Source organism: Talpa occidentalis, unplaced genomic scaffold, assembly GCF_014898055.3.
Source record: "Talpa occidentalis isolate TD23 unplaced genomic scaffold, MPIMG_talOcc4v2.1 talOcc4.7, whole genome shotgun sequence".
NCBI classification, from domain to species: Eukaryota; Metazoa; Chordata; class Mammalia; order Eulipotyphla; family Talpidae; genus Talpa; species Talpa occidentalis.
The window spans coordinates 104,355,360-104,363,038 of NW_023605083.1; the positions used below are offsets into that span (position 1 = coordinate 104,355,360).

At 44.7% G+C, this 7,679-nt stretch overlaps 1 pseudogene; it reads right to left on the reverse strand.

The window, feature by feature from the left end:
- Window positions 1–353: 353 nt before the first annotated feature.
- LOC119232888 (cytochrome b-c1 complex subunit 2, mitochondrial-like) lies at window positions 354–1,687 on the reverse strand (annotated as a pseudogene).
- Between the last annotated feature and the right edge of the window lie 5,992 nt (window positions 1,688–7,679).

Consider the following 7,679-nt stretch of genomic DNA (forward strand, 5'->3'; position numbering starts at 1 on the left):
ATCAATGGTGTTGCAAGATGAGAAATCACATAATAGGAGCTGTGTTCTATCACACCAGATGTCCAAAGTTAACCTGAGGTTGCCCATTTGCTAGGAAATCACTGGTAGTGTGCTTGCTTTAGAGTGAAATGTGCTTATGATCCAAGCAAGGCTGGATGCTACCATTCTTTTTCAAAACAGAATGTTTTATTGACTTTAGGTCAACTAGGAATAATTACTTGTGTTTATGCTTTAAAAGCTTTCTTCACTGAAAAAGAAAAGATAATGTTGTATTTAGAGACCTTGGACTTCTTGTTTTTGCTGCTCTGGGTTGAGAAAATGTTCAGCTCTTTCCTGCAATATGGGATTCAATATTACAACTCATCAAGAAAGTGTGAATGCCCCAAATTTCCTCTTGCTGCCACTCACTACTGCCTGGAAGAAAACTTCATTGCAGCCTTCATGACATCTGCACAAGCTACTGAGAGTCTGCCAAAGTACTGTGGATGGTGGTCCACAGGAACCAGCAACTACAGCCTGAGACACGATTTCATCCAGGAAACCTCCAGAAGACTCCACTGATGTTAAGTGCTCAGCTTTCAGTTTGTTCTTGGCAGCTAGGACATCTGTATTGGAAAGGTTTCCTTGAGCAATTGTTTCCACTTGATTATAGACAGCCTTGATTACATTTCCAGCAGCTGCAGCCTGTGAGATAGTGTAAATCCAGAGTCCAGAATCCTAGTAACTGGCATTAAAAGCAAAAACATCAAATGGCTGCTTAATTCCCTTGGCAATAGCCTGGTATAGAGAGCTAGCTGGTGGCCTTGCTGCCTCTCTTGACATGTGCTCTAGCACCAAGGATGTGATGGAGAACACTATATGCATTTACTTCTGCACTTCTTGACAGAATTTTCTGCTACAAAAGCAGCATGCATGAGATTACCTCCATTTTGTTTTCAGATTTCACCTCTGTGTTATCTGATCTTTGCATCAGATAAAAAAAGCCATTCTGTAGAGAAACTGTCCAGCAACTTGCTTGAGAACAGGATTACTCATATCAAGTCCAAACTAAGCCATTCTTGAACTTTTAAATGGCTCTGAACATAGAAATATAACTCATGTAGTGTCACTTTTCCAATCTTATAATCAGGATAATACAAGGCATTATCCAAGTTGCAACATGCAAATTTTCTGTGACGTGAGCCTGTGGGTTCTGAAAAGTCACAGCTCTGTCATTCCTTAGTTAAGACTGAAAGGCGACTACTTCCCAACTATGAAATTCTGGGGCTCTGGTGGCATTGAACAGGAACTCCATTAGAATATCAACATCATCCCACAGGCATTTCACAATGTAAGCCGTGTTCTCCCATGTTGCAGTCACACTTAATTAGCCACCAACTGCTTCAATTCCATGGGTTCTCTTGGAAGATGAAGCTCCTTTTGTAGTTAAACTGGATGTGAAATGAAGCAAGTGAGAGGTTCCTAGACTTGGAGGCCTCATGTCTACTGCCTGCTTTAATGAACAAATTAATTCTTGACATGGGAGAATAATTTTCCAGAAACACAATCATTAAACCATTTGGTAGTTTGGTAAAGTCAAGGTCCTGAGGGTGTGGATGCGTATCCCCAAGGACAGCCAGGCTTTGACTTTGGGACCAATTTTGCAGGAATAAAATCTCAAGAGGGACCCAGCACTTATCAGCTTCATGGTTCAAGATTGCTCCAACCCTGCATCACTGCCAGCTTCAAGGAAAGCAAGATGGTGGTAGGTCTGAATCTGCTGAGCCCAGCTACCAATATGCCTTGTCATGTTTTGTTGTTAATGTCATGATTTGTGGTTTTGGTATCTAGTTTTACTATTCAATCCTATCTGCTTTTGCACAGTAATTGGGGAAGATTCAAAAAACAAATTTCCAGTGCTGCCAATATCACTCTCTGATTCCTGGCTTCTTTTCATGGAATTGTTATTTTTTTTTAAAGGTTTATTTAATTTATGCATACAAGAGCTGGAGTACAGGCCAGGGGTGTGGGGGAGTGAGAGGATTCACCAGAGACAGAGTGGGGAACAGGCAGACTGACTGAAGTACACTGCTGAGGGGAGCAGCGGGCAAGTCAGGAGAGGTCTGCTGCACCATGTGGGTTGCTCCCTGGCTGGGTGGGAATCGAAGTTGTGCTGCAGAGACTGTGGACAGCTTCATAGGTTGCATCTTAACCCTTGCACCAGGGAGGCCCCTGGAATTGTTCTTAAGACCAGAATATGTGCCCAGGGATGTTCTTTGCTATTTAGCTGATATGGGTTTTAGTCTTAGTTCTTGCATGGAATCTACACATTTCTTGCCCCATTTTTAAAGACCATATAGCCTCACTGCAATGACCAGGGACAGGTGCTCCTATTCTGTATGTGGGTCTCTGTGTGCAGGAATTAAAGTCTGTCTTTTCTCTCAATAATCTCACTTGTGTTGGTTCATTATGTTACAGCCATAGGACTCTAGAAGGGTAGAGGAAGATTAGCTTCCTCCCCAATAATCCTAAAACCACCATAGCTTTGCATCTCTGAGACCTGACCTTTTCTCCCAAGAGATGCAGAAGAAATTGCAAGTGCTATTAATGTTTGAGAGTCCCCAGGTCTCTCTATATGTCTTTTTTTTTTTAAATTATTTTTTTGCATCATTGTTCATTTTTTTTAAATAGAGGCATGTTTTTTATTTATTTATTTGTTTGTTTGTTTGTTTATACATGCACTGGGTACAGTCAGAAGCATGGGAGGGTGAGAGAATTCACCAGAGCCAGAGCGGGGAACAGAGCAGGCAGAAGGACCGAAGTACACTGCTGAGGGGAGCAGCGGGCGGCAGGAGAGGTCTGCGCGCCATGTGGGGCCCTCCTCCGGTGGCCGGGGAGCAGCCGGGGATCGAACCAGAGCCGCAGAGGCCGCGGTCAGCTTCGCAACCCAGCGCTCAACCGCTGCGCCCTCTCTATATGTCTTAATTGATGTCTCACTCTCCCTCCTCACCATACTCCTCACTATGGAAACTGTTTCCACTGCAGCTGAGGCTCTTGTCCAAAGCAGGCTGCAAAAGGCTGCCTCTCTTCCTGGATAATATTCCATGCAAGAAATTACAAAGCCTTGGTTTCTGCTGGAATTAGGGTGCTGACAGTGAGGAAAATAACAGCTGTTTAAGCCAAATTGATGCCTCCATATATCATATGTTCAAGGATGCATGTGGCTAACAAACCAGCTCTCATTGATGGGAAACACTTTTGCCCTTGGTCCAGCTTTGGTGTTGATCCTCACCACAGAAGGCTGGTTTCCTTGAAAGTACTGTAGACTCCCCAGGAGATCACTGGCCTTCGGAGGCTGAGAAATGTGAGGCTGAAGGAATCAGGGAGTGTAATAATTTCTTGTGAGCCTGCAGGGCCACCATTGCCTTCACTCAAAATAATCCACATGCCAAAGTGACACATCTGGGGGAGGCCTGTCCTTCCATTGTCACTATCTGCCAGCCACAGGGTCCCACTGATGTTACAAGATAAATAAGGAACACAGAGAAGGTGGACTCACACATTCATACTTGCCTTTGAAGGGCTTTAGGACAAATGTTTTATTCAGAAGTGTTGATCAGGTTTTTACCTAGTGTGTGAGCCTCAGTGTGAGTTATGCACATTTGAAAGCAGACTTCAAGATGCTATAAATCAGCTTTTTTTGGAGTTTCTAAAATTTCATCTCATGCCCAGAAGCTGTGGAGTATAATTTCTGTGGGTCCCATTATATTTAGAAACAGCAAATTAAATTCAGAGTTCTCAAAGTGGTCAGGATGTGCCTCCAGCTCCTATAGTAGTTTCAGATATGAATTACGTATTTGTGAGATCAACTAAAATAGCACAATATAACCCTATGGGCTGGGGACAGCCGCCTCACAGGGCTGCTCTTCCCCGGCCTATCCAGGGTGTGTAGGTCCCAGAAAGAACGTGAGAAGTAAGAAGTGAGTCTGGGACTTTCATCCCAGGAATTGTGCAGGAAACAAGCTAATGTGAATTTAGATGTTGAAGGAGATAAGAACTTGTCACTTTGGCATAAAGATTATTTTGAGCTGGAGACAACTGAGAAATAGCAGATCCTCCACAAAAGCTTGCTGTCCCTCTTTACTAATGGCCTAAAAACAGGTTTAGAGTTTAATTCGACAGAGACTCTTATGAACCTGGAGAAGATAAGGAGCGGAATCGGTTCACTAGACTTAATACAACTCTCACACGAGGTCCCCCCTTCTATAGTTGACCCTTGAGCAAACTGGGGTTTGGGAGCACAGACTCTTCTTCGTGTACAGTCAAAAATCTATAACTTTTGATGTCTCCACACTAAACTAATAGCTTGCTCGTCAGCTAACATATATTTTGTACATCATAAGCATTACATATGAAATTCTTACAACAAAGTATGGTAGAGGAAATAAAATGTTATTAAGAAGATCATAAATGGATCATCATAAAAGTGTTCATCTTCTTTGTCTCTGAGTTGTGGGACTAAAAGAAGAGGAGGAAGAGTTGGGGTGAATAAAATCCAAATATAAGTAGATCTTTGCAGTTTAAATGTTGCCCAATGGTCAGTTGATATCTCCTGTTTTCTGTCTCTAAGGCATTTTTCCTTGATCATATCACTTCTTTACAAATCTACTGCTCATTGTTAGGCTGTTGTGCAAGCACAGATTCTATCCACCCCTCCGAGATCTCCCACCCTAAGTATGATGCACACATTCAGAAAGCTGACTATTCTTCTCTTGCTTGTTTTCTCCTGGCAGGTAACTTGCAGGTAACTTGCAGTCCCAGCTGAAGAACCTTAAAAAGGTAGAAGAAAAGGTTTTCTTTTTCCTACTTCTACAATTGTCCATGTATGATTTTCTAACAATATAATTCCCCAAACATCTTCACTAATCACAGCTATTCAAAGGAAGAAGCTGATCTGTTCAAATGGAGGAAGGTAAAAAAGAGCTTTGTTGACCTGGAAGAGAGCATGAACCCAAACTTCTGACTCATCCTTTCCCCGAGAAGTGAGGTCATCCAGTGTAATTTTGATTATAACATTTTCTTGTATGGTCACTCTAAAACAGTGTCTTCCATTCTTGGTAGAAATGTTTACTACACTTATTAGCTGATGAAATTTGCTTCTAGAATTTCCAAACTCATGCATGAACACACACACACACACACACACACACACAAGCACACGTGCACACATGTGCCCATAACACACTTGGATACTGTTACATACCCTTCTAAATGGGTGGGTCCAAACTCCCTCTAGGAGAAAGAAGTCACCAGAATTTTGAGTGAACCAAGTAAGATTTTTTTATTAGAAGCTCGGGCAGGAGAGAAATCATGGCCTGGCTCTAGAGGGAAAGTGAGGGAAAGTCTTGATGGGACAAGCATGTGGGGGCCTCAGCCTTCCCCTTCCAGAATGTTATAGGATGATTATTAATCAGGAGTTGGTACTTTTATTCTAGCCTGGTAACCCATTTGGGAGAATGTTAGAGTAGGGCTCTCACATGTTCAAATAGGACCTTGTGGTATCTTAGCCAGGTTGGAGAGGTACCAGTTCCCCCACTCCACTGACATGCAGCCCTTTGGACTAGCTACTGGGAATGAGGGGTGGAGCTGAGCAGCCAGGAAGCTGTATAACGCTGAAGGCAGGTGAACCCTAAAGAGAAGAGCTCCTGTTCCTTCAGCCCAATGTGTACCCTGGTTCTGCTGGGAAGGAGGAGCACGGAGGAGACACGTGTAGAGCTCTGGGAAGAGACAAGTGGGGGAGAGACACGAGAGAGGCTAATGATGTCAGCTATTATCCTGATGTGGTACCTCCTTTGTCTCAACTTTCCAGGACCTGCTACAGAACCCCTTTTCTGTAGTTCCCTGCCAGAAGGTGCCTTAGACTTATGGCAAGCTTCCAGGTCCCACAGGACCCGCTTTGGACATACTGTTACAGAGCAGCCCCAATCTAAAACGGGTTGCCTGGCTGTGGGTCCTCACCCGTGTGCTTAAAAAGGGACTTATTAATACTCCACTATAGGCACACACAAAAGGTTAATAAAAGGTTTATTTACAAGGGAAAAGGAATTGAGGAAATGTACAACTCAAGGAGAAATAGGGAAATAAAGTATTTAATGTGTCCTACCCGATCTGCCGCCGACCTGGAAACCCAAAGGCACTCTCAGAGCTGGCCGCACAAAAGCTGTGAGCTGGCGGGGAGCCAAAAAAGGGGAATCCCCCAAAGCCCACGTGTCTGGTTTTATACCCAACCTGGCTGCTTAACCCCACCCTCAGGTCCCAGCCACCTTCCCTTGGGTGGTGATGGGATTTGGAGTTCCCAGTGTCTTTGGCTTTGGCCTGGGGTGGGGGTGGAGTCCACAAAGCCTGTATGGGATTAGCTCTAGGACATCCTTTCCCCCTAACAATTCCCCCCTTTCACTTTTTTTTAGCTAATGCTCCAGATTTTTTTTTTTCTTTTGGCTTGGATAATGGACTATTTTCCAGTAATGGAAAACTGCCATACTGGACGTTCATGGACAATGCTGCTGACTAATTGTTGCTTCTCTTACACACATAGTAACCCTGAAAAAAGACTGTCTCCTAAGACTGTTATAGGACAGGGAGAAGGGCAGCCCAAACCCCGCAAACCTGCCTATTCTAAATGGGTTCTGCCATCCGCCGCATCAACACAAAACATATGAGACTTTAATGGGAAGGAACTTTAATAAAACTAGGAAATAATACAGGTAAGGCAAAGAGTCTAGTTTCTAAATGAAGCACCCAAAGTTAACCGTCCCCTCGTGGGTAAAACTCCATCCAAATGGGATCGGCCCAGAACAAGGCCCCAAAGCCTGCCACAAGTCTAAAGCATCTTCCAGTGGGGACCCACAGAAAAGGGTCAGAAACTACCAGACAAGCCCAGACGGAAAAGAGCAAAATCAACATCAAGATAAAAGCTGCCATTGTCACCTCCCCACGGGTCTCACCCACATCTGTGTCACCCAGTCCACGACCAAAAGACAAGCACAGTTTCTTCACGTGTCTCTAGGCTCCATGTGCCTCCTCCAGGTCTCCTGGCCCATCCTGCTTCCTTCCTCAGTCTCCTCTGCCGCTTCTCCTCTTCCTGCTCAGCTCCACCCTCCCTTGGGTGGGGCAGGGAATCTCCCCCTTTCCTGGGGACCACCCTGTTACAATACTACACCCTGACATCTGTGCCACCATAGACATGGTGGAATAAAAATTAAAAGGAGGGATTGTAACAGGGTGGTCCCCAGGAAAGGGGGAGGTTCCAAGTTCCCCGCCCCACCCAAGGGAGGGTGGAGATGAGCAGGGAGAGAAGAGGATGCAAAGGAGACTGAGGAAGGAAGGAAGCAGGATGGAGCCAGAAAGAGACCTGGAGGAGGCACATGGAGCCTAGAGACACGTGAAGAAACTGCGCTTGTCTTTTGGTTGTGGACTGGGTGACACAGATGTGGGTGAGACCCGTGGGGAGGTGTCAATGGCAGCTTTTATCTTGATTTTGATTTTGCTCTTTTCCTTCCGGGCTTGTCTGGTTATTTCTGACCCTTTTCTGTGGGTGCCCACTGGAAGATGCTTTAGACTTATGACAGACTTTGGGGCCTTGCTCTGGGCCAATCCCATTTGGATGGAGTTTTACCCATGAGGGGATGGGTAACTTTGGG